Genomic DNA, 25744 nt, shown 5'->3' with positions numbered 1-25744 from the left:
TGCTGGCATTAAAACGGCACCGGCACTATCCTTTTGTCGTAACGTCAGAGCCGCCGTCTATATCAGAGCGGAAGGTTACGAAATAAACATTGAGCGACTCAGAGCCAGGCGGCTCTTTGCGAATGTTAAGCTTGCTCGTTTTCATAGCTTCAACTCAATTGATTGACCGTTCCTGACGACAATGAGATATTAGCATCCATCGTCGTGTCTTTACATAAGAAATAACGCAAGATAAAAAGACAACAAATTTAGCCTTTTCATACAAAAAATAACATTAGAAGGCATCAAATAATAAACTCGTTCACTTCGCGGTTTGAAGAAGACAGAAGAAAACCCTTCAGATATAAGACGTCACTGTCTCGTGCAGCAAAAATTCACATTGCACCTTACACGCGAGCTTTCTGTAACAACTAGTTCGCTAGTTTTCGTCCTTAGTGCGAAGAAAACTCCATTTAATAAAAAAATCCAAGATGAAACAAGGATTCTTACCCCAGAAAGACGGGAGCTTTCCATGAGTGTGTACAATTGTCGCGCTTGATTTTATACAACCATATTGTGAGACGTCCTTTTCTTTTTTTTTTTCTTTTAGATTTATAAAAAATAAAACGAAATTCGAAACCGCCGTGATTGAAACATCGAACTCGCAACCACCGACCAAGTTCTCACCAGAAAACCTAAAAATAACGGTTTTGTACCTATAGTCCGTTGCAACCTAAGAACGAAGGGCGAGGGTAAGACGGGCCGGGGAGGAGGAAGCAGACGGAACGCTAGAGAGAGAAGGAGGTTTCCCCCTCTCTTCTCCAGCGTTCCGTCTGCTTCCTCCTCCCCGGCCCGTCTTACCCTCGCCCTATCTTCTTGAGTTGCAACGGACTATAGACCGTTTTACTGAAAGAGGGTGAGAGAGAAAAGGGGAAAGGGCTACCGGCGCTTTCCTCCTTTCTGATTGTGTAGAAAGAGTGGAAGTCCCGAATGAGAGGCTTCGCCGGTGTTGGATGTCTGCTGTGCCCGAACTTCGGTCGCGCTTTCTTTCCTGTTTTAAACTCGCAAACTTAGTTAAGAGCCAAAGGCTTCGATGGCAACAGTCCCCCGGTCATCGGGACACCATTGCTGGGTCAAAGGGTGCAGGAATAAAAACAGAAAGCATAGAATACTGTCCGAGGACATATGCAGCTTGCAAGGAACCCGGCAAGGCGAGAGCGGCTGCAATGTCTTTGAGCTCCATCGCTTTCCACATGACCCCTGTCTCCGGCGGCAGTGGATTGCGTCCGTAAACCGAAAAAGGCGTCTCCTCAACGCCATCCTCTCGACTGTGCTCGGAACATTTCGTGAATGGAGCGCGCACCGAACGCTGTACCGCCGATGAACATGGGGTACGCTCGCAAGGTGCGTGCGAGGTTTCTCGTGATAACTGCCGTTTCAGTTTGTAAAATTTCGTAGCTGAATTTATCTTAATAGTGATAATTTGCAGTGCTGACTGACTCGATTTTATCATCTACAACACTTAGTTGAAGGCTCATTTCCGCCGCTGGGTGAGGCTGGAAATTGTTGAAAACGTAGTTCTATTGTTTGTTTGTTTGTTTTTTAATCGCGATCTCCTGCGCGATACCAGAGAGCCGGCAAAAGCGCTCCTTAAAGTGCCGCTGGTGGGTTGTTTCCGTTGACTAAGGCGCTTTGAGGCGCTTGATAGTCGCTGCAGGAACGTCTCGTGTGTTGCGATCTGCGTTTTCGAGCCCAGTGTGCACGTTTCTTTGTTTGAGTCATGGCATCCGCCAATGTGGCCACGGGGGGAACAGCGGCAGCGAACGTGCCAGCGATAGAAATTGGAGGTCAGTACTCAAAATAATGCATGAAATAGTAAAATAATTCGTGGCTGCTTCGAGGCTTTCTGCGGTTCGATAAAAGTACATCTAGAGCGTCTTCGTCGTTCATTCACAAGGAGATATAAGAACAGGGACACGAAGATAAAGACAGCACAGCAAGACGATATGTAGCAGCTCCGGGCGTTTCCAAAGGTAATTGAGGTTCCCGTTTCGTGTATCGCTTGTTGATTACAACTAAAAGCGGCTACGTTGAAATAGGCCCATTGCAAGCAAAAATGTATAAATGGTTCATTATTTCCAGTCATGCGGAAAGCAATGGAGCTTAAAAACACTCAAGCCGTACTTGCCTTGCCGGATTCCATGCAAGCTACATAGGTCCTCGTACAGTATTCGACTCTTTCTGTCGTTATTCGTGCACCCTATCACCCAGCAATGGTGTCCCGATGACCGGGGGACTGTCGCCATCGAAGACCATGGCTCTAATTAAGTTTGGGACTTTGAAACGTAGAAGAAAGCGCGAACGAAGTTGGGGCACTGCAGGCGCCCAACACCGGCCAAGCCTCTCATCCGGGACTTTCACTCTTTCTACACAATCAGAAAGGGGGAAAGCGCCGGTAGCCCTTTCCCCTTTCCTCTCTCGCTCTCAAAATGGCGCTACCCACGATAAAACGGTCTATAGGAAGTATTCACTGGACGCCATATTTGTGGGTGCTGTTTAAAGCGCATGCTCAGAACAAGCTCACATCTATAGGCTGCTAAGACCGGCACTCTTGGTGGTGCGGAATGCACGTTGCAAAAGAACTGTGGAAGCTCGGCATCAGCCCGCGCTCAGCATTCGCGCACACAGTCAATGAATTCTCCCTATAGACGATTGCAAGCTGGGCGGCTGGCCGCCGCCATGTCTCTGCTCGAGCAGGCACGCCCGTGCGATTACGAGCTTGCCATAGCTACGTACACCCGCGCGTTGCACGCGCTTGCACGCATGGGGCACCACTTGTGGCGCCATGCTTGCAATTGTCTATAGACGCTTTGCAGCAGCTGTGCGTCGGCGCCGCCATAACTGACCTTCAGTTTTTGTTTCCTCTTATTCCATTTTCTTCACTTCATCATTACGATAGCAGGCCAGGTTATTGCCAACTTAAATTCTATTGCGTCCTTTTTCCCAACATTGGCCTTTCTGGCGGCTTGTCAACACCCGTTACCTCAACTCGGTCCTCCGTATCGGTAAGCGGTCCGGACAACCCGAGCGGCTACGGGCTCGCACAGTTCGCCATAGCCGCACGTTTCTCCCAGCTGCGATCGAGGCCTTCCTCTCGGCGCCCCTGGACGTGCGCTTCCCCATCCCAGAAGCGGGATCCGCGCTTCTGTGCCGGGCCTTTTCGCGAGCGCGGAATTAATTGTCTGGGGGAGTTGCGTTCGGGTCGGGATTGCGGGGCGCGCGTGGCCCTCGACTTTTGCGGTGATGTGGGGCTCTGTCGCGGGGGAGGGTTCGGGACCTGACTTGTAAAGCCCCTGACTCGCCCTCCCAGGGTGCTAGGCATTCCTCGGTCCCTCCCTGCTGGCGGAGCCTCCCGTCGCGGCGGTGGGAGTCGCGCGCGCTTCGTGATTTCGGTTTAGACGCCCTTTGGGGACACTCGGGCCGTGCTAGGGCCTCGCGAACGCCACAGAGTGCGTAGCCTTTTTTGTATATTACGTGCTTCTTGTTTGTTACGTTTAGCTTTGTTTTCGTTTCCTGGGGGTCGGGCCAACAGACGTACCAGCGTACGGGCTTCCGCCTTTCTGTTTCGTCTCGCACGCCCCCAGGAAAACACCTGCTTGTGCAAATAAAGATTATTATTATTAGTAGTAGTAGTAGCTAGCTATCTCCGCAAAACAAGAGAAGGTCAGCAATGGCTGCTGTAATCTGGCGCGTGTGTAAAGCATCTATAGGATACCATGCGGCCCTGCATGCGGGCGCGTTGGCCTGGGATCGGTAATGGTGGACAGGCCCGCGCCGTTCCCCCGGAGTTTTCCGTTGCGGTCACTAGGCCTGACGTCAGTCCCATTGGAGGAGTCTGGGAGGAGCGAAGGTACGGCAACATGTCACCGAGGACAATAGATGTCCAGACTCTTACCCTCTATATGGCTCTGCCATAGAGTACAGTGGAACGCCATCTAAACGCTGTGCCTCGAAACCTACGTATTCCATAGTATACACTGCAGTTATCATAACAGCCGTTCGGCGCATAGCGGGCAGAGGGGAAAGGGGGGGGGGGACTGCTTGTGCAAGCAGCGTCTATGAGCACTTCCCTAACTCAGCTAATAAGGTTGGGCAAATCTTTATCGTGACGTCACAAACAGCGGCTATTAGAGGACTCCACTGATTTACTTCGGAGCTAATCACCGCGCACCGCGATTAAAGTCGAAATATTGGAGCCTTCGAGACTACCACTAAGTGAAGTTCTGACTTTTGAAAGGGGTTTCTTGCGGCGATATATATCAATTTGTCTTTTTCTTTTTAGATACGCACGAACAAATGGCGCGCGGAGAAGAACCGATTCGAACCTTTGTAATCATTCGTGCGTCAATAAAGCATTATTTTGTTAGTCGGCCAGCTTAAAAGAGTAGTGTAACGATTTTAATCTTGAAAGAATTTGCAGTTTGTATTTGTTATATACTGTTTGACTAGGCACTACAAAAACAGACCACATTGCTCCGAAAAACTGTTATTGCGCTGTATAATTGCAAAGGAAAAAATGAATTATTTGCCTATCTGCAGCTGCGTGTGTCATTACGGAAACTACGGTGACACGTCTCTGGGGGAAAACGCCGAAGTCAACAGCAACTGTCCCCCTCCTCTGCTACACTCGCCGTCAGCTCAAAAATTGGCTTGCTCTTTATGTTTATACAGCCTTGATGGAGATGCGCCTCAACGGGTAATCGGTCTCTTAGCTGTAGATGAGAAATTTAGCCAGTGCGGTACAACCGCTAACCTGGGATTTTTAACGTGCATCACGCAGTAGTGATCACACGAACGCGTGCCGGTACGAAACTCATCCAGATCGAAACGGGCGGGGGCGGCGGGGATCGAACCCAGGAGGTTCCCAGCGCAAGCTTTCGCTCCACGCTCCGAGCTGAGACGCGTTAGCCCACTCGGCCACTTCCTCCCCTCCGCCGTCAGCTCTGTGGCGAACCGTCTTTTGTGTCGGTCGCTCGCCGCGACCTCCGACGATGCTAATCGTTGAAAAGTCGGCGATCGCGGAGGAAGCGGCTGGAGTCTCTGAAGAGAGAACCCAACGGGAAACCGGGTGGTCCTCATGAGTACGTCACTCGAAAGACGACATGAGAGCTTGGAGGCAGTTTGACCTTCGATTTGTTTAACTAAAAAGAAATAAAAACTAGAGCGCGCAAGACACTATGGTTGTATGTTCTTCGTTCGACAGGTTAGGTGAGAAATTAATTCCCGGAGTTAATTGGCCAAACTCTGAAAATCGTTGCACCGCCACTTTAAACGTTTTCCCGGAGGTAAGGCTGCCCAAGAGCAAGTAACATTTGGTTCGTGCCGAGGAATAGGAATCAACATTTTCAATTTCACCTTTTCAAACATTTTTTTTTTTTTTTTACGCGGAGTTATAGCAGGATATTCGGAAGAGTTGTATGGAGGTAAACAGCTGGTGGAAAGGTCGGTGTCCTCCAGATTGTAAAGTCATGGAGTTAGAGACAACGAGAAAGTGCTTTAACGTGGAAGGTTTTATACTTCATTTCAACTTAAGTACAGACGTAGTACTTAAGGCGTAAACCACGTGATCATGAACACTCTCTCAATCTAGGCGCCCCCGTGATCGCACAAGCTCGCTTCGCCACGGTATGATCAAAACCGCTCAAACAACTCGCCTGCTCCAACGCTGTTCTCACGCTCGCCCCAGACCGTTTGACCTTCCACTCTGCATGCGCCTACGAGATTGTCAAACAGAGTGGAACGCGATAGCTAAATATAAAACCTTGCTCGTCGCCAAGCCGTTCAAACGAGTCTGCTTGTCCTATTGAACAGCGTGGCTGGCACGTAACCACAGGGTAGCATCATACACACGACTCCAGCAAAACGGACAGCACCTAGCGGGAAAACAAGGAACTGGCCGGAACAAGTCCTTCCGCAATTTCTGCTAGCCCTTTGTTGCTTCCGTGATTGCATGTTGTTGTCGGCAGTTGGTGCGATGGCCACCGAACTAAATCGGGGGAAGTTGCGTAGGTTACGTGGACGAAGCGTAGCAGCCCACGTGGACTCACGATGACTGGGTGGACCACAGACGTACCAAAATATAGCGCAGCGGGTAGGTGACTTCACAACTTTAGACAGCTCCCAATAGATAGCGTGAAAGGCGCAATGAATCTTTTCCCATCATGATTACTTCATACATGAGAAGGTGGTCCTCTCGTTCGAAGAGCACGAAGAATACAAGGGCCACGCACGCGCCCAGAAAGAAATGAGAACCAATGTAAAACTCCTTATTAAAGGATACTTGTGGCACACACCACTCCTAAAAAAATTTAGACCTATCTCGATCATTCTGACAAACCCGGAGTACACAAGAGTGGGTCGTGCGTGCAGAACAACCGAAACCACCCAAAGCTCTCCGTAACCAAGCGTGGCAAATCAGAACGGACGCCTCATGCACACACGACACATCCTGGGCTCCTGGGGTTTATCAGCATGATAGATACTATACCTCGTTTCAGCTTAGGTCCGAGCGTGGCCGACGTTATGAGCCGAAGGGTCAATCTAACGGCGAAAAAGTCACATCGTCATGCATGCTCTCCGCAATTGATAGGACCAGCGGTGTTCGCTGTATTTTTGTGCGTGCTCCTCCGCCGGCTCCTCCTATCAAGAGCGAAGAACGCCATGAAGTTGCGCTTTTTGCGCTGTTTGATTGGACCTTCAGATCATAACAACGGCCACGCTCGTACCTAAGCTGAAACCAAGTACGGTTTCATTTTCTTTTTGATTATTTGAATTGGAAGGCGGAGTGACGAAATGCTGCGCGGAATTTTGTCGGCAGTTTTAGCGCAGAATGTTTAAATTACCTATAGTCACTGGCTTAGGAAGAAAAGGACGTGGCTTATTTTTGCAATGAAGAGAACACAACGCAAAATATACGGAACAAAAAGGAACACACACGACAGGCACTAGTATCAGTGTCCCGTCTATTCTGCGCTGTTTTTTTATTATGTCTATCAATGACCAATCCAACCCATTACTTGGCTAATTGCGTTCACGCTTGTCGCTTCTCTAGGAGGGACCCGCCAATCAAAGAACAACATAGGGAACGGCGAAGGGAACGAGCGATGACTAGGCAGCCGAGCGCTCGCCGTCATTGGCTGAGAATGGTTGAGGAGGCGGGGAAACAAAAGCACGGGTGCATTCGGCGGGTAAAAAAGGCAGGCTTACTTGGACACCATGAGGCTGACACTGCCACTAAACTGGCAAATCACTGTTAATACATGTTACTTTTTTCTTCTTCCTGTTTTAGATGTGACTATGAAGGCTATAATTGTGGCCGAGGCTGAACTGCTGAACAAAATATACGCCGGCCCAGTCAGGGAGGATCCAGTCTTGTACCTAACCTTGTATGGGGAATCTTTAAGTTTTTTTTTTGTTTGTGTTATTTTTGATTTTGCAGGAAAAAAACAAAAAAAACCTATTACTTGATAATATTTAATGGGTTAAAAAACGAAAAAAAGACGAAGGACAAGTAAAAGAAAACACACAGACGCAGCGCTATATTTAGCGGGGAAACTGAATTCTTGTTGAGGCCATGTGACGACAGTTTTCCCGCTAAATTTAGAGAAAAATTTCCGCGCTAAGTTTAGCGTAAAAATTTCGCCACTAACTTTAGTGGGAACATTTTCGCGCTACATTTTCCGGGTTAAGTTTCTTCGCTAAATTTATCTGGTAAATTGACGTCACATGACCTCAACCCTAATTCAGTTTCCCCGCTAAATTTACTGGGGGAATGACGTCATGACTTAGCGTCAGGTAATCCATGAACAAATTCAGAGGCAGGAGAAAAGGAGGAGGAAACGAGGAGAAGGAGGAGGGGCATACCCTCCCTTCCGTACCTAGCTTTCCCCTCTTCCTGAAGCTGCGCTCTAGTTTCGCATTACAGAGATTTGTAAGCGTCGTTAATTTTTTTTTTTGATCAGTCAATAAGAGCTCGACGTTCTGGCATCGTCGCAACGTGTATTCAAGAAGCAGACGGACTTGTGCTCCGCACAGTCGATGAGAGATCAAAGCGCTATCGCTTGAGCTTTCTGACATCGATTTTATGAACCGTTTCACACAACGTCCTCCCGCAGTCGACGCTTGGATCAGACGAAGTCAGTCAGGCGCGGTGCCAAAACTGCAACGTCATGGCGCTCGCCGTTTTTGTGCGTTCGCTATCACGAGACTAAACCAATCACGAGCTCGGCGTGTTCATTGTGCTCGGTTAGTTTGGTCGGCGATACCAAACGCAAAAAGACAACGACCGCCGTGATGAAGCACTTTTGGCACTGTTTGATTGGCTCCATCGGACCTTGGCGTCGGCTGCGGTCGAAGTTAAAGTGAAACGGAGCACAGTCCGCAGGCGACTGGTAGCGGCGAGGTATATCTAGTTACAGGGGCCGTTTGAACGATCATTGCAGCGATCGTTGGCATCTCTCAACTGTTGAGTTCAACTGAGTTGTCTTGTGTTACACGGTATATAGGCCTAACAACCTCAACTTTCGATCCCAGTGGCCAGAGCGGTTGTACCGCTCTGGCTGAATGGCTCATTTACAGCTGAGAGACAAGTTGCACACTAATCTTTGTGAATCATAACGTGACAAGGGATAGCACAGCTGTCGTATGAAGTCAAAGCTCCAGAGCTAGAAAAGTCGATTGATAGCGTTAGGGTGCGATAAACTTCCTCTCCTCGTAATTATTTGACTTACGTCACAAGGGCCTCCTCTCAAGCTAAGCAACGAAATTCCAGCGCTTGTTTTTTAGCTTGAATGTGTTGCATAATGCACCCCAACCTCAAAAACACCAGCCTTCGGTTGAAAGGCACAAGAAAAATAAATTTAGAGCTAAATACACGATCTTTCAATGTGCACCTGGTGGATGCATGCGGAGCCTATTTGGGAGGTAATCTAGCAACGTTGGGGAACTTTCTACGTAGTCGTGACGTAGCAGATCCCTTCGGAGCAGCGCTGCGCTTTGGCATTTCAACATTTTCCTTCTTAGCTTTCCTCCTCAACTCACAAATCGCGCATTGTACCGAACGGTCCAAGAAGACGGAAAGGAAGAACTCCCCCCTTTCTCGGACCCTCGTTCGTGCAACCGGACACAGCCACTCTCCCCCTAGAAGATTAGCCCGTCGCTCAAAACTCGAACAAAAGTTGCTTTCCCCAGTGTTGTAAGCGACGTGCTCCTTGGGCCAGTCACACGCTTGTCACTCCACGGGTACTTCGAACGGCTCGGTTGGAACGCGCTGACGCTATTGGCACCACCACAACGCTGACGACTCCACCAAGGGCAAAGCTCATAATCACGCCAGCCTTGCTACGTCATGAATGCGGGGAATCTCCTATTTCTGTTTTTGTTTGCGCCGGATATCCCATGGAGCATCGCGCTCTCCGTTCGCTTCTCTTCGAGCGCTTGCTCAAGTGCACCATTTGGAACGAAAAATAGATCCAGTCGTTCAAAATACAAACATGCGATTATCATTTACGGTTATTATCCGTCATGCTTGACTCATTTCCGAACGAAATTTGAATATTTCAATTTTTGTTTCCGTACCCCTTTAAAGCTTCTCATTAAAACATGTTCGTGACACACTCCGCTCTTCAAGAAATTTAAATTTATTTCGATCATTCGGATGAAAACGGAGAACACGAGAGTTTGTCTTGTGTACAGCGCACCAGAAACCACCCAGAGCTCACCGCAACCGAGCCTAGCAAATCATAACACAATCAATCAATCAATCAATCAATCAATCAACCAATCAATCAATTAATTATGCAACCAGTCAATCAATCAATTATGCAATCAATCAATCAATCAATCAATAGATTTATTTTTATTTCAGCAGGAAAGATGGTAGCTGGGGCAAAAAGCTGCAGCACGTGCAGCTTGACAAGGCCCCGGCTCCAAGACAGCAGCGCGCCGTACAGGGCTTTGTTCACAAAGTCAAATCTAAATTAAGGGCGCAAAAAGAAAACTCACAAGACTCCATTGTAACATACATGCACGATACATTCTGTGCTTCCCAAGTCAATAAAACATACCGAAGCAATTTTTATGTTTTTTGTTTGCAGGTTGCCCTTCGACTTGAGGCACTGGAGTACCCAGGGATTCACATGGTGCTGATTGGCGTGTATAGCGTGAGAAATTTCTTAGCTCAATCATTACGATCACTGGCGCTCCCTTTTTTATTTATATCATCATGTCGTTGTTTGTTATGTACATGTGCGCCATGGGGTCTCCACAGGCACCTAAGTATATCGAGAGTCTTATACGGGAGAAGCATCCACCAACAGTTCCTTTAACAGAAGCTAGCAATGTAATGTCGTCGCCGGGTATATTGAAGCAGGGAACAAGACATGCCGATGCTGACGTGGTTCTCTTTCTCACCCAGTGAGTATGATTCTGTCATTTGATAAGCTCGCGCTGCCAAGCCCACCAAGCCCGACTCTATTTGGATGAGTGTCGCACCGGCGTGCGGTTGAGTTTCAAGGTCCCTACGCACAGTTGCGTTTGAGAGCGTTTGGGTGCGTTTGACTTCGTTGAGTCGATGAACGAAAGGGAGTGATCAGCACGTTTGTTCTTTGTATGAAGTGTGAAATACAGTTCAAGAAATAGCTTGGCTCGCGACATAATGTGTCCTGGTTTCTCGCAGCCGCAACGCAATGAAACGCGCTCTCAAACGTAACTATGCGTAGAGGCCTTCAGTATCAGCAAGCGTGGTCGTACGGCGCTTGGTGAACTTCTCATCTACAGCGAAGACGCCAGACGCCCATTCGAGCTGAATTAAAGGCTGGGTCATTCACACACTTGCGACCGCTTTTGAACAGACGCCTTTTAACCTCATAAAGTATCTACGAGGGAACACACTGGCGGCATCCTTACCTTGGAACACTTGCAGCTCGTTTTATAGGAGTATATATTTTTTACATTTCTCGCGCATAATTCCTTTTTTTTAGAGTGCAGCTCTTAGGCGCCCATTTCCGGCTTGAGCGGCGTCGCCGTCGCCGTCGCCGTCGGCGTAACCGCGCGGTGCAGTATGGGACGTGTGACGTTATTGGTGAAGTCATCAATGACGTCACCAGTTATGACGTCATCAGTGACGTTACTGATGACGTCACTGACGACGTCATCGTCACGTGTGACGTAATCATTGACGATGGTGCGATGGCGTCCCGTGACCTCACGGGGGTCACGTGACCCCGGTGACGTCACATGACCCCCGTGAGGTTACGTGGCTCCCACGAGATCACGTGACCTCACGGACGACGGCGACGCCCCTCGAAGGGAGGAGTAGCACGCAGGATGGGGAGGTGAGGAGGAGGGAGGGGTATACGCTCCCCTCAGTACCCTTCCCTCCTCCTCCTCAAATGCTGCGCTCTAGTTCGGTGTTACAAGGGGACGTAAGCGACTTTGATTTTTTTTTTGTTTAAAAATCATTTCAAAGCGCTGTAAATGACCATTTTTCATAGATAGTACGTACATTTTATCTCGCAAATACCGCAAAACTTTCGTTTTAGGGAAATTTAGTTCCAGGGTCACCTCAGATGACGCCAGCATGCCTATCTGTTCTCTTGCCGCAAAATGTCATGATAACTAGGTCTTAAGCGAACGCAGGTGTGTAAACGGACTGCAAGAGGATATCATGGTAGAACTACCGGAGCATTTCCTATGACAAATTTTTGGTCCTGAGTCTTAGCAACTGCCGAAATTATTGGCGTCGAGTGGTCGTATATGTACCAAAAATAGCCTCGTGTTGATGGCTAAAGGACGAGGATGACGAAGCAGACGTTCGAACCCGAACTTGGTGTCTGGAGCTTTGCACACTGTCCTTTTTTTAAAGGGATACTCAACCAAACAATTTAGTATACATACGTAGCCTCCTCTATACTGACAAAGACTGGTAGATCATCACGAGAAGCGGCCGCCGAAATAGAAAAGGTAGAGCGGCCGACAACGGATGAGAGAGCCACGTGACGGGCGCCTGGCTGCGGCGAGCCGCCGAAACATACTTCTCCCGAGCGATGGAATGTCCGCCCGTGCTCTCCGCGTTCCTCGGGCTGCCGCTTCTTTTCTTGTCGGGTTTGAAAACCATATTTCAGGTTCTCGCCGCTGCAAAAGCTATGCGATGACGTCCAGGTTCCCTGAGAATCTCGCACTCCAAATCTGCGGCCGGGCATTCTGTTCCTCCATCGTCGAAATACCACGGTTTGTGAGTATAGAGGAGGCTATGGTCTATAATAAGCGGTGCACGTTCTCTCTTCGAGCCAGCAGCCGCCAGTGTGCGCGAGCACATGCAGCGAAATTTACGTCACAGTCTCCCATTCTCATTTAAGATGACGGTGAAATGTATGGGCTTCGGGCCTATAAGGAGAATACAAACAGGCTTTTTATCTTCACAAGTGAAAGCTACGTGCTTGTTACACGAATTAATCGCTTACCTTTTACGCCTGATCCACGGTGGAAAAAAAAAAACATATTTTTAGGTGATGACTGTGGCCGCTCTTCCCGCGGGGGGCGAGCAAAAATATCGTGTTCGAAACTAGTTCCGCGCCGCCGAGGAGGATGCTGAGGTATGAGGCCCCTCCTCGGCGGCCACTATGTCGGCGGCGTACTCTTAAACAAATGGGTCTCGATAGTCCTCCCTAAGGGGAGGAACGGTCTTGTAACCTATGTTCCTTTAGAAAGGGAAAAACTTTCGTCACTGAAGCAGGGAGCAAAGTTCCTCCGTCGCCTGCATCTCATTATGGCGGCCCCGAATCGAGGAAATCAAGCTCAATAAGGCTTAACGAGGACGCTACATCTTTTGTACGGGACGAGAAGAGCAGCAAATAAAACTGTGACAGGAGCTTTCCGCAAACTGTGCTCATTTCCCAAGCCAGATTCGGGGGGAATCTGGCTTCGGAAATAAACACAGTTCGCGGAAGGCTCGTGCAGGTAAAGAAACTTGCATTTCAAAAGCAGTGACTCAGCCTTCTCGTCGTCAGCACGGCGATGTTAAACGGAGACCACCGATACCCAGCTACTTCTCGCACTTTATGTCTTACCTTTGCTATTCCTCGAGTCACGATTCCTTCGTCAACCGCACATCATGAAGGAATTGCAAACCAATCCGCGAAACCAAAAGCCGCTCACAAAAAAAAAAAAAAACACCTCAAAGCCGCTGTTTATCGCGTAGCGTGAAAGAAGATTAAATCGTTTGCAACAGATGGCAAGGTAAAGTAGAGTAATTGCACGTACCTAGGCTAAGTGGCGCTAGGTACCGCTCAATTCATGTTCTACAAAAATATTTTAATTTCCTCAGGCTATCATTGCGTTTCGGGAACCTTTTAAATACTCACATGAAGACACTTTACGCATACTACAAGCATCAGCTAAACCTACACTGAGCGCATACACATACAAGGCACACACAAACATCAATGTAACAGCATACTAATCCGATCACTACTCCCGAGCTCTGCGTTTCCGTCTTTTACCGCTCATTCACACTGGAAGCGGATCCTCGTTCGTAAAGCGGTTGCGAACGCGGTTGTATAAAGAGCAGAGCTGGCAGTAATGTAATTACTGTAATGAAATTACAGTAATTTAATTACTTGTTCCAGTAATTAGTAATGTAATTCCTTACTTTTTGTAGCAGGTAATTTAGTAATGTAATGAATTACTCCAGCAACGGTAATTGTAATTAAATAACCTAATTACTTTTTTGCGCCAGGCATATTTTTTGTGTTCACAATACACAAGAGCGCTTTTCTTTTTATTTTACTTTTTCTTTTTCCTCTACACCTTTCCAAAAAACGCTCTTTGGCCGCCGCTATGTTGCTGATGGTAATGCGGCTGGTGCGACTCTCGCGCCCGCTATCAGCTAGACATTTTCTGCCACTCTCTTGAACTAGAAAAACCCGCTCAGCGCGATTCTCTACCTATGTTTTGCGGTTTTGCATTCGACGTTTTCTGGCCCCTCTTAAAAGTGTCCGCTTACTTTTTCTGATGCATGCTGCGTACCCTCTCTGTGTTATCTTCCACTGTGAGAAATAGGGCTGGTAAGTTTCTGCCATTCGAGCTTTTCTGCTCGACATTGTCGGGAAACGAAGGAGGGGAAGTAGGTCGAACTAAGGCCCCTGGTGGAACGGCCCTCGACGCGATTTGGCGAACAATGACAATAGACCGTTCTCAACAGCCAGTTTGACTACGCCACCGTTGCCGCAATGCATCGAGGGAGCTTTAGTCTTTCTGCACGTGCGACAACCTCGCTGGAGCTCTGCGCGTGTGGAGCATGAGGCGGCACGAACCGTCTTGTGCACTGCTGCCTGCCTCCTGCGAACTAAAGTTATGGCGACGTCACGCATACGCCGAACGCTTGGTGAGATCGGTCTATTGTTCTCCCTCCTCCCAGAGATAATCCGCGTAGGGTCCTCAAATACTTCCAAAAATAGTTGTCCGGGTTGGGGTGGGAAATGGACCAGTCGCGTGCGTTCCTCTGTCTATCGGTAAACATGTTATTTGTGGGCGTGAAAAATGCATGCCTTTCGGCTATCTTCTGTTGTTAATTAATTTCGACAGCTAAAAGCTTTGTCGTTTGACACGCGGCTAATCGAACGGCGCCGTAAAAACTTACCGTAAAAAAAAACAAAAAAAAAACTAACATTCCAGTCGCATTCGTTCTGTCACGCGCGTACCCAACAAAAATAGTTCACTGTTTTTTTTTTCAAATGTAGTGCAATGCTTCCCAATGTCCTCGGGAAAATACATGCACCATGAAACACAAAATGCAGTGGGAAAACACGAGAATTTAGCCGCCAGCAGTGTTTGAAACTGCGCCTACACAAGCTGCGCCGGTGTAGGCACAGCCTGTAAAAGTATACAAAAGTAATGCGAAAGTAATGTTATTACTTTTAAAAGTAATTTGTAATGGTAATGAATTACTTTCTGGCTGTGGTAATTTGTAATGTAATTTAATTACATTTCAGCAATTTTCAGCAAAGTAATTAGTAATGTAATTTAATTACAAAATATGAGTAATTTGGCCAGCTCTGATAAAGAGCCAGTATACAATTGCACGCGCACTCGATGACATCAAGTGCGCGTGCAATTGAACTGGATCTTTATACAACCGCATTCGCAACCGCTTTGCGAACGCGGATCCGCTTCCAGTGTGAATACTGGTCGTTTTGAACGTACGGAATTTGTCAGTGATTGCCTAAGCAATAAAAAATATTCCCAGCATGTTGATTTTCTTCCAGCAATGTCATACCTCTGATAGTATTTTAAATGGCTCAGGGGATGAACCTCTTAGTAAAAAGTAAGCGCTCGATCATGTCGTAATTATTTGAAAGCCAATAAATCAAGCCGCTCCAATGCGGTTCCAAACCATATGTTTGCTTCCCCGCACGGCACGTCGTAGCCAGTATTTCTATTATAGTGTTTGTTTTTCTATTTGTGCTGTTCGCGCACGGCTGCAATTGTCGTATTGAATTAATCTCTGTAGAGCGGATATTCGCTCAGTTGGAAGTGATGCCTCACGGGCAGAGAAATCGCCCTTCGATCAACTTGAATACAGTAAACGCTGCGACTTGCGGCACGTGTTGCGTGTACGGAGCTAATATATATACGCCGTGGTGAGCTCGAAAACTTCTAGCACTCATCTCGGCGCGCCACTTGGAGTGCAGTTTCTCCAGAAAACGTAGAATATTTAGACAGCAAAATAAAGGATACCTTTTTTTCGATTTCACCTACCAATCTTCTTTAATGCTAAAATTCCAAACTGTAAATATACGTACTTTCCGTCATAGTTTCGTACTGTTCAGTCCATTCCCCATGGCGCAACTGCTCTGGGGGAGAACACAACCGACAGTCACATTGGCCACTGTACGATACGAGCTTACGGTTCAGGCCAGCGTTCCGACATGACTATCGGCACGTCGATCGATTGCACCTAATCCCTCAACGGGTCTTCAACTCTTTAATGCATAGCGGAATGTCAACCTGCGACACCCCGTCCCTTCCGATCATGGGCCGACCAGCGGCACCAATGCCCGACAGTTTACGTCACCTCATCTTGTTGTTACACCACTAATGCGCGAACACACGGTCACATCGGCGATAATTATAGTCTACTGTTCACAACGCACAACACTGCCATCACGATTTTGCTGCTATTTTGCTGACACGCAGAAATACAGAATCAGGTTGATTCTCTTGATTGGCACTCGGCATCGAAAAACAGAACCGAACTCAGCAAAGAAGGCACCCAGCACAAAACCTGGCTGTCTTGGACGTAGTTTCTGCGATTTCCATAACGTCGAAAACGTCGACACAGTTCCGCGTGGTGCTGCGTAGATCCCGCAATCCGGAGGCGGCCATCTTACCCAGTGCACGTAGCGCTGCTATGGTGTACTAGAACTGGGCAGTGTGTCGTCCGCGCCGAGAAGCAACGGAGGGAGGAGGTCGGCGCAGCGATGACGGCGCGCAAGGACGCCAGGGGGCGCTGCGGGTAACAGGCGTGCTCCTTCTCGCTCGGATTGCCGTGTGGTCGTACTGCTTGTGATCGCGTGGTTCGCGTCGTCGCTTTGTTTTGCTGCAGTTATTCTTTTTTTAATGGTTGAGTGAAATGGATTGTGATCGTAGCCGTTCAGTGGGATGTAGACAACGGCGGGACAAGAGAGACGGGACGTGTTTTGTGTCGGGGCAGTGATTTCCCTACACCCCTCTACGGGGGTGTACTCCCCCCTTGTTTTTCTGAAAGCACCCTTTAATTCGCAACGACTCTTATATTCTCAATGCCCCCCGAACCCCCCCCCCCCCCCTCCCTAATCTAAATTCCTGGGGCCCGCGCCGGGTTGCAACAGTGGCTACCGATCCTGCAGAGAAGCACGTTCCCTTTTTCGTGCCCCTCTCGAGTTCGATCGGCGTCAGTCGTCGTCCCGCAACATTAAAAGGAGTGACAGGGAGACTTTGCTTCATGTAACGCAGGCAGTCATGACAGTCGTCCTCTACATATTTTTTTTCTGACTTTTTGCATTCTCAAGTATATCTGCTAACTCGGTTTTATAGACACTGGTTTGGACACACCAAAGGGTCCTGTGCAAGCTGACTCTATTAGAAAGGCTTGGAGAAGTGGCTGTGAAAATGTGACGTTAAAGGTTATGGCCTCACATCAGCAATTTTTTTTTTTTTTTCCTAACGGCTTTAAAATTTTGAGGGTTGGCCCAGCACTCCGTCTCTTCAATGAGGAGGTGCTAAGAGGCCTCTTTTTTTACCGCAAGAAAATTGAAGGGTCTTATGGCCCAGCGGAAGATACTGAGTCATTTATCCTGAAGTTGTCGAAGCTCATCAAGATCATGACCTCACGTTGGAGAACGTAGAGGTACAAAACGCCATAGGCGCTGACTGCGGGGGAGCTCGGGAGCCCCCCTCTCCCGAGCTCTTGGGAAAAGCAAGCACCGTATCGCCTCGGAATCCTTGGGTACATCTCATTAATCTCATCTGTGCGCTGGCGCCCACTGTATAATTAAAAAATTTATCTGCGTGCCCTGGTGCCCACACATATCAATATAGCTGGTGCTCAGTGAATAGATAAGAATTTATCCACTGTGGTTACTACCAGAGCTGGTGAGTGGATACAGTTTTCTAACTATTCGCACAGTCCTGTTTGAAGACATTACGTAGTAACAGCAAATACGACAAAGGCTAGAGACCCGACAATGGCACCTCCATGCAGCCTACGGAAATAGACGATATAATCCGTTTTGTAAGCCCCATTTCGTTTTCCCAAACGTTGAAACAATTCATTAGGGTAGTGCCCTTCAACCACTGAATTCATTGATCACAACTACAGTGACAGCGAAATTATAGGGTCACAAAAGCACACATTTGTTTAGGTATCATGCCATCAGTATGCTTATCCTACGTTATCCAGGGGATTACACACGTTTGGGTCGTCTCTTTCAAGAGACTCCCCGAACGTTTCCCTGGGGGATGGATTTCCCGCCTAATCAGAACGCAACATTGTTAGCGCGAACAAGCGATCGCCGGTTTTTCTCTGAAAAACCAAAGGATTTCAGCAAAGTTCTAACTGCTGGGGAAAAAGCTCATTCGGGTCTATAACGCAGATGATAAAAATTCGTCCTCACTAATACTCTTTCGAAGTAAATGCGAGAAAGCGCCAATGCCTTGTTCGCGCTAGCAGTGTCGCGATGTGTACTGTGGCGTCCTGCCCGAAGGTGCACGTCTCGGGCAAAGCATTTCGCAACGAATTAGTGCGATAAATAATATGTGAAACAGCAGAAATAAAAAAATACCGTAAAGAGTTAGCCATACAATACGAAACAATCGAACCCGTGCGGAACGCCAAGCCAGCCAAGCGCTACCGCTGCTTGCTCTCCGCACTCCGGCAGCACGCCTACTACACGTTGCGCCCTCTCGCGGCCACCGATCCGGTCATCACTGAAAGAGCCCCCCCTCCGCCGGCGCTCGCTACACTGCCCAGTCTTCTAGTACACCATAGCGCTGCTGGCACTGCTCCGGAACTTCGCTATTTCTAGCAGCTTCGTTTGCTCGTTTGATAAAATTAGTGGTAAAAATGTCAATGGAACCGAATGTTCTGCACGTTTGGACTGGGAGATGAAATTACAGGCGGCCTTAGCTGCCGCTGAAGCTCAATCAACACAACAACATTTATTAAACAACGTGTGCGACGTGCTCGAAAAACGAAACCGAAAGAAGATGAGTCGGGAGGGCGAAAGCTTTCTCCCGTCTGCCTGGAGAAGGAGAAAAACGTCTCGTTCCTCCATTCTCCTTGTGTCCGCTTGGGGGCGCGTCAGTAGAAGGGAGGAAGACGCGCCGTTGCTACCCTTTTCCTCCATTTTTTTTCTCAGAGTGTACCGTGCTCGGCTTTTTTGCGGAGTGGTGGTGTGGCGACTGCACGCCGGTACGATGCTCATCCAGATCGAAACGGGCAGGGGTGGCGCTCGAACCCAGGATTCCTGGGTGCAACCGAGGAAATCCATCATCAGGTATAGATACACAGATACATTTTACACAGCAACTCGGCACTACAATTCACATTTAGCCTTTATTTTAATTGTTTAGACGTTTGAAAGTGGAACTTAAACGAATTGTTTTTTTTGTTTTTTTTTCTCAAAACTCGAGGCCCTAAAAAGATAATGAACGCAAAATCGAAAAATGCTATTCCGCAAAACTCTTTCGAATACAATCACTTTGACGCCAGTAGGTTCAGTAGTTGACAAGAATGAAGACCCAAAAGTTGCCATAGGAAATGCGTAGGCTCTTCTACTGTGATATTCTTAAATACTTAATTTTTATAGGACATTAAACTTAAATGTCGTTGCCAGTGCTGTTTTTTTTTTTCTTTACTGATTGTCCAACAGTACCCCCCCCCCCCCCCCGGGCCCCCCCCCCCCCCCCCCCCCGCAACTGCTGTTTTTAAAAGGAAGTCGTTGTCTGTATTCGTCTTGTGTCTACGAGCAAACCACCTACACAGGAATGACTTGCTCTGCAATCGGGTCCACATGCACTGACTTGCTCCGGATTGCATCTCGCTTAGCTGGACCGCCCCACAATCCTTAATGCTGCTTCTTATAACTTTGTATATTGTACAAGGCTGCCTAAATACGCAGGTCCCCCCTAATATATATTGTTTTGTGTGTGTTCGCGCACACACACACACACACAATATCAGTTATGAGGACGCCATTCTTTTTCTCCATCTGGCACTCCAATGTGCTGCGTAATTGCAGAAGGCCGTCATTTGCCATGGCACCCTTGTAGGATGGTTTGCTCTAACTATTAAGAAACGGAAGTCTCAATTTTCGTGTTTCGATTTGATTTAGCGTGTACGTTTGCCGCCGCTGCTCATAAACTTGGGTGAGGGTTTATAGATACCTAGTTCTGTTTGTGTAATTATACACTATGTAACGTTTCCTTCGTAACATCTGTTTAGGTACTCTCTAAGTGAATCAAACATTCGGGGCAATGAAGACGATCTTGTTGGTGAGTTCAATATGTTTCTATCTCAATATTATAGCAAGAGTTAAACAGTAGTCAGTGTAGTTTACTGATCTCTATTGTAGTAGGCTGGATCGCGGATCGACAGCTCGTCGGTGGTGCCACCGGTGGCCATTGTTTGACACCAGGCAATACACGCAAGCCTGTGGGAGAAACACACAAAAGTAGGAAGGTTGAAGTTTGTAGGCAAGTGTTTTACGATGTGTGGGATCATTATATCGGGTGTATGAAGATCGAACTGGTATTTGTTAAGCGTTCCCACGCCGATAAAAAAAAAAAAAAAACCAAATGTGCCGGAGCACCTCCGACTTTGCCGGCTTTGCTTGCTTCAATTGCTAAATAAATGACATGTTTAAAAAATTAACTCCACGCTACGAGTTTTAGATTGTTATAGAGTCTCCCCCCCTGCAGTTGAAAACAAAAGCTTACATCAGACGTACCCTGTACAAGCTCTTAAAACGATGCGGATATCCCCAGTAAATACCTTCTAACTTATCGCCTGCTACGCTCTGATGAGTTCAAGATCACGAATGACTCCACATTGACCCTCAGTAGCCCTTGTCTCGTTGAGCCGCATCACAGTTTGCGCACAAGAAAAAGTCGCAACCCTCACCCCTCAATCCCAAAACATTTATTAAAAAAAGATTGGTATTCCAATCGCTTTTGATAGTTTTGCCAAGAATATAAACTGTCATGCCAGGAAAACGCGATAAAATTTTCACCATCGAGAACAACCTCCTCAGGTAAGAAATTGCAGTTTTCCCCATTTTTCTCATAGAGCCCCATGCATTAGCTGGTCTCAAGTGATGGCTGCTGTAGATACCGCAGGACTTCAGCAAGACAAACCTTGATTCGCAATCCAGCCTACTGCAATACAAATCAGTCGATGCTTTCACTCGGCAAAATGCACCACCTAAATGCGCATTCGCTGAAAGTTTGAGCCTTCTATGTTCAGGCGCCTATCTTTTTTACTTATTTCACAGTACCGCGATCCATGGAAGATACCCTATGGGTGATTTCAGATAAGATCGACCAAAGGATGGCTAGTCGACATTTTCAAATCAACTGATGTTTTTATATGTTATTGTCTAGTGTCTGGTATGAACGAATCCAAACTTAGTTTTGACTAGAAAAAATACTTGGGGACAGGAAAAATCGTAAGGCATGAGGTGGTGGACAGTTGCATTAACGCGCACTGATGGAGGGGGCCCGTTTGAGAGTGAATAACTAAAGCGATAACATTAGGAGAACTCTAATACGTTTGAGGCGCAAACTATGGGTATAGCTTGCTTGTAATATAAAGTAATCATATTTATTTAAAATTTATTTCTTTTTCTAAAAATTGACAAACATGCCTGCTCGAACGACAAATGGCAAACTTTGGAGGTCTGTATCTCATGAAATAATTTAATCATTATGATATAATTTGCAGATATTATTCTACAAATATATAGCTAATAATTAAAAAATAACTAAGGTATCTGTGTGATACAATAGTTAGGATATATTTAGTCAAACATGGAAAAAAAATCAAACAAAAAAACATTCCGATGCGAATAAAAAAAAAACATCACCCTCGATTTTTTTTTAAATTTAGGTAACCTGTTATACTCTATTTCGGCATTCATTTCCATTAAAAACATGTTGCATCATTTTATTGAGAAAGAAGGTACAACTCCCCAAAGTAGGGTCCTTTTTCAAAGCCTACACTTAGCAGTGTTTTATACAAGAACTGACTCTGAGTTCCAGTTTCATGAAACCAACACACATCTTTTATATATTTTTATTCAGATGAGGCCAATGATAACTAAAGAAATCGTTCACACACTTAAATTAAGGAGAAACTACTGTGTACAAAGAGGTATCATATTACGGACTAGTGATCCGAGAAAAGATCATGCAGCCATCGGCCACTAGGAACTTTGTTTACTTTATTCTCCTGCGACACTATATGCTATTCCCTCTTCCGCTCTACCTTCATCTCTCTCTCTCTCTCTCTCATATATATCCCTGATATATATCCAGAACAAAAACATGTTCAAGCATTCCCTTTCTGCGTGGTAGTGTTCTGTGGCTAGCAAAAATCATTTCCTCGCTAAGCTATGGCAAAATAGTTGCCGGAAACCGCAGACGACACTCGTCGCTAGTTCTGGTAAAACGGCCGATACAATCTTTTTTTCGCATTTCCCCGCTCGCTGTCAAGGACAAGGGGGTTCGCTTCAACCAGCAAAACATGGCCGCCGACGCCTGTTTATTGAGCAGTCATGCCTGTCGCCATCTCACTCGCTGGCGTCACGGGCGATAATATCAGGCACAAAGGGGCACACCAACCGGCAGCATTATCCCCAAATACTCGAGCCTCGCGTAAATACATAGAGTGTAAACGCTGTCGCCATGTTATCGAAGTAAGACCGCCCCCCCCCCCCCCCCCCGTCCCTCCCCCAACGGGGGACTGCAGTACGCGACGGCGTACTAACACAACGGCGACGATATCGACATCGCGGGCTCCGAATTTTCCCATAGTTCTACTCCACGGGCATTTCTCGAAACGCTTGATATTGTGTACGCCCGCCTGGAAGGATTTCAGGCGCGTAGTTAAGATAAGGCGGTTCTCCGCGGCAAAAGAAAGCAATTTCACAAAAGCTTAAAAGCGGCGGCGACGCGTGTGCGGTGAACGCTTGTAGTTTTGGTGTAGACAGGGTGTGTGTGTTCTCGTTGTTGACACCAGCCGGCGATAAGGCACTGCAGGCGGTAGCTCAGTACAGCAAGGGCTAATCCGAGTGACCATCAACGTAACCCCACCGCCAACCCCTCGCGAACCGGTCGCCGACATGGCTCAGGCTGTGTCATGAACCACGTGGTAGAAGCTCGGGTGCTTTCATATCAGCGCGTGGAGGGACGACAGTGCGATTCCGGAAAGTCTTTTTCGAAGGCCGCTGACCACAATTTTTTGTCTGGAGACTTTCCCTCTTTCTTCCTTTGACGTGGATCAAGCTTTGCCGACAGCCTCAGTTGTGACCTCTCTTTTCAAATGTACGTTTGCAGTGAGTGAGCTCCTCAGCCTCGGACTTGTCACTTGTGCACCCAGTAGTTCTTTCACTTGGCAATTATATGCCATCAGTTGGGGTTTAATTTCTATTATTTATGTATACATTATGAAGACGTCCTGGAGCTCCAAACGAGTGTTTTGTGCAGATTACTTTTGCAAACACAAAAAGACTATACCAAAGCAGCGGAATTTTCGAAGTGTTGGCGAGTTGGACCTAAACTCGTTGAAGCAAATTCTTCCGCCTGACTGTTCCACCAAAGTGAGTGCGACGGACTACCTGTGCTACCATTGCTTCATGCACATCACTAAGGAGATCTCGATGCGAAGCTCAGAGCAGTGCCCTGACATATTTGTGCCAGCTGAAGAAGCAATTGAAGATCTAAATCGCAGCATACTACCTACAGATGTGTCGCCGCTGAGACAACCAAGCGTCGTAAGAAGTCGGGACAGGCCTGCCTATGTCAAGAGAAAGCAGGCAGAACTGGAGCAGGTTGCTGTCAAGAATATACGCTCAAGGCTACGTATTGCGTACGACAGGGACGCACCATCGGGGTCGTCCGAACCAACATGCTCCACATGCACTGAGTGGGTGGACAACTTTCGGCAGGCCTTTGAAACCACCACCTCTGTCGGGAACGTTGTCAACTGCTTACACTCCTGCCGTCAACACTGACGAAGAATGAGGTTCAAAAGATGATTCCACAGGCCTCAATGTACCTCATCAGTAAATCCCGAAAACTCAAGGAAAAGCATGGCGTGTGGTATGAGCCGGATCCTTACACGAGGTGCAAGGTGAGCCCTGAGAACCTGTCTGCTGCCCTAGAGTACTTCACGAAAGACGAGCTACAATGTTCGCGCCAAAGTCCCAACCAGAAGGACGTCATCTCTGTCATGCTCAACGGAGAGAAAACGTTCGTGCCAAAGCGCTTCATGACACGCTCAATACGAGAGGCCTTCCGTATATACAAAGACAAGCATCCCGATTCCGGCGTTGGGCTAACGAAATTTTATTCGTTGCGCCCTAGATGGGTCCAATGTATTCCACACCAGGAAGTGTGCGTTTGTGTGCGCTGCGCCAATTATTGTCTTTGTATTGCCGCTCTAGAGAACGTTACAGGCTCAACATTCAACACTGGTGAAATGAACTCGGCATTTCTGTGCGACCCAGCAACAGAACTGTGCCTTCAAGGAGACTGTGATCACTGCCCAAAAGGCCAGTTTCTTACACTCCAGGAACTTGATATCCCGGAGGATGAAGAGATTGTGCTTGCAACATGGGAGTCCGGCGACCTTGTGAAAAAAACTTTGGAACCTGAGACTTTCCTAAAAGTCATCCAAGTGACGGTTGGAAGTTGGGTACTTCACAACCATATCCGGCAAACGCAAGGTAAAGCGATTTACGATGAAAAACAGTGCATGCAACGCGGGAGCATTGTCTTTCATTTTGACTTTGCTGAAAACTGGACCATCGTGCTTCCTGACGAAGTGCAAGCATATCACTGAAAAAAAAAAAAAACAAGTTTCGATATTTACATGTGTAGTGACGACAAGAAAATCTACAAACAGCTTTGCCATCATCAGTGAGGACCTGTGTCACGACGCCGCTCACGCTTGCTTGGCTCTAGAAAAAGTGAAGGAGTGGGTTGAAGACAACGTTGCGGTATACTCGTACGTGACGTACGTAAGTGACGGCGTCGCCAGTCATTTCAAGAATCGCTACCAGCTTCACCAATTTGCAAAGGACGATTGCCCACAAGCCCAGTGGTTATTTTCTGCATCTGGACATGGGAAAAATACATGTGACGGAGTTGGCGGACTCGTGAAGCACCAGGCCACGCTGAACAACCTGAGAGAACGTTCAGTAAGCGCAATTCAGACGGCCAGGACAATGGTGAGTGTTCTATCAAAGAAACTGAAAGGCGTGCATCTTGTATATCTGGACGAAAATGAGGTTGTTCGGTATCGTGAACAAAAAAAAAGAAGAGTGGCTGACGGTGCGCGCCTTCCCTGGCATTCAGTCTTGGCACGCGTGGCGGCTCAGCAAGTCATCAACAGAAGGGACCTGTGACGTATATGTAGCACGGACAGTCGGATCTGCTTGGAAGCAACTTTATTAAATGGGTACAGCGAGGAAAACCTTAGCGTAAAGTGCCGAATTTGATTTCCTAAGGACTGCTCATTTTGAATGCAGGGACATCTTATTTATCACATTTTTCTTCACGGGGTATTTAACCTACTGTTTTTGTTGGTGGTTACTAATAATTTTTATCTGATCACTATAAAAAAAATCCCAAAATGTTATCCTCGAGCAGGATAAAATATATCGGTTTGCCACGATTCATTCATACACCGAGAGCATCGAAGCTGCTCCAGTTAGGCACTATGGCATCCGTCACCTGGAATTGTTTGTAATCGTAAATACACAGCCAACCTAAATATCTTACTATTATATCTTTGTTTTTGTGTGTGGAAGTAAAGTTATTTATTTTACTCTAGATGTAAAATATACCGGAAGGTACAGCTTCACACTGCATCATCTTTTCTCAAATCATTAGTCTCTAATATGATACCACTTTGTACGCTTATGTAAAATGCTGTATATAGTTTCTC

At 47.2% G+C, this 25744-nt stretch overlaps 1 pseudogene; it reads left to right on the top strand.

The window, feature by feature from the left end:
• LOC115323844 overlaps positions 1 to 25744 on the top strand; it is an 87405-nt pseudogene that overhangs the window by 24701 nt on the left and 36960 nt on the right.

The sequence above is a fragment of the Ixodes scapularis genome, unplaced genomic scaffold, assembly GCF_016920785.2.
Source record: "Ixodes scapularis isolate PalLabHiFi unplaced genomic scaffold, ASM1692078v2 PGA_scaffold7__128_contigs__length_106722199, whole genome shotgun sequence".
Classification (NCBI taxonomy): domain Eukaryota; kingdom Metazoa; phylum Arthropoda; class Arachnida; order Ixodida; family Ixodidae; genus Ixodes; species Ixodes scapularis.
This window is presented reverse-complemented; position numbering and strand designations above follow the sequence as displayed.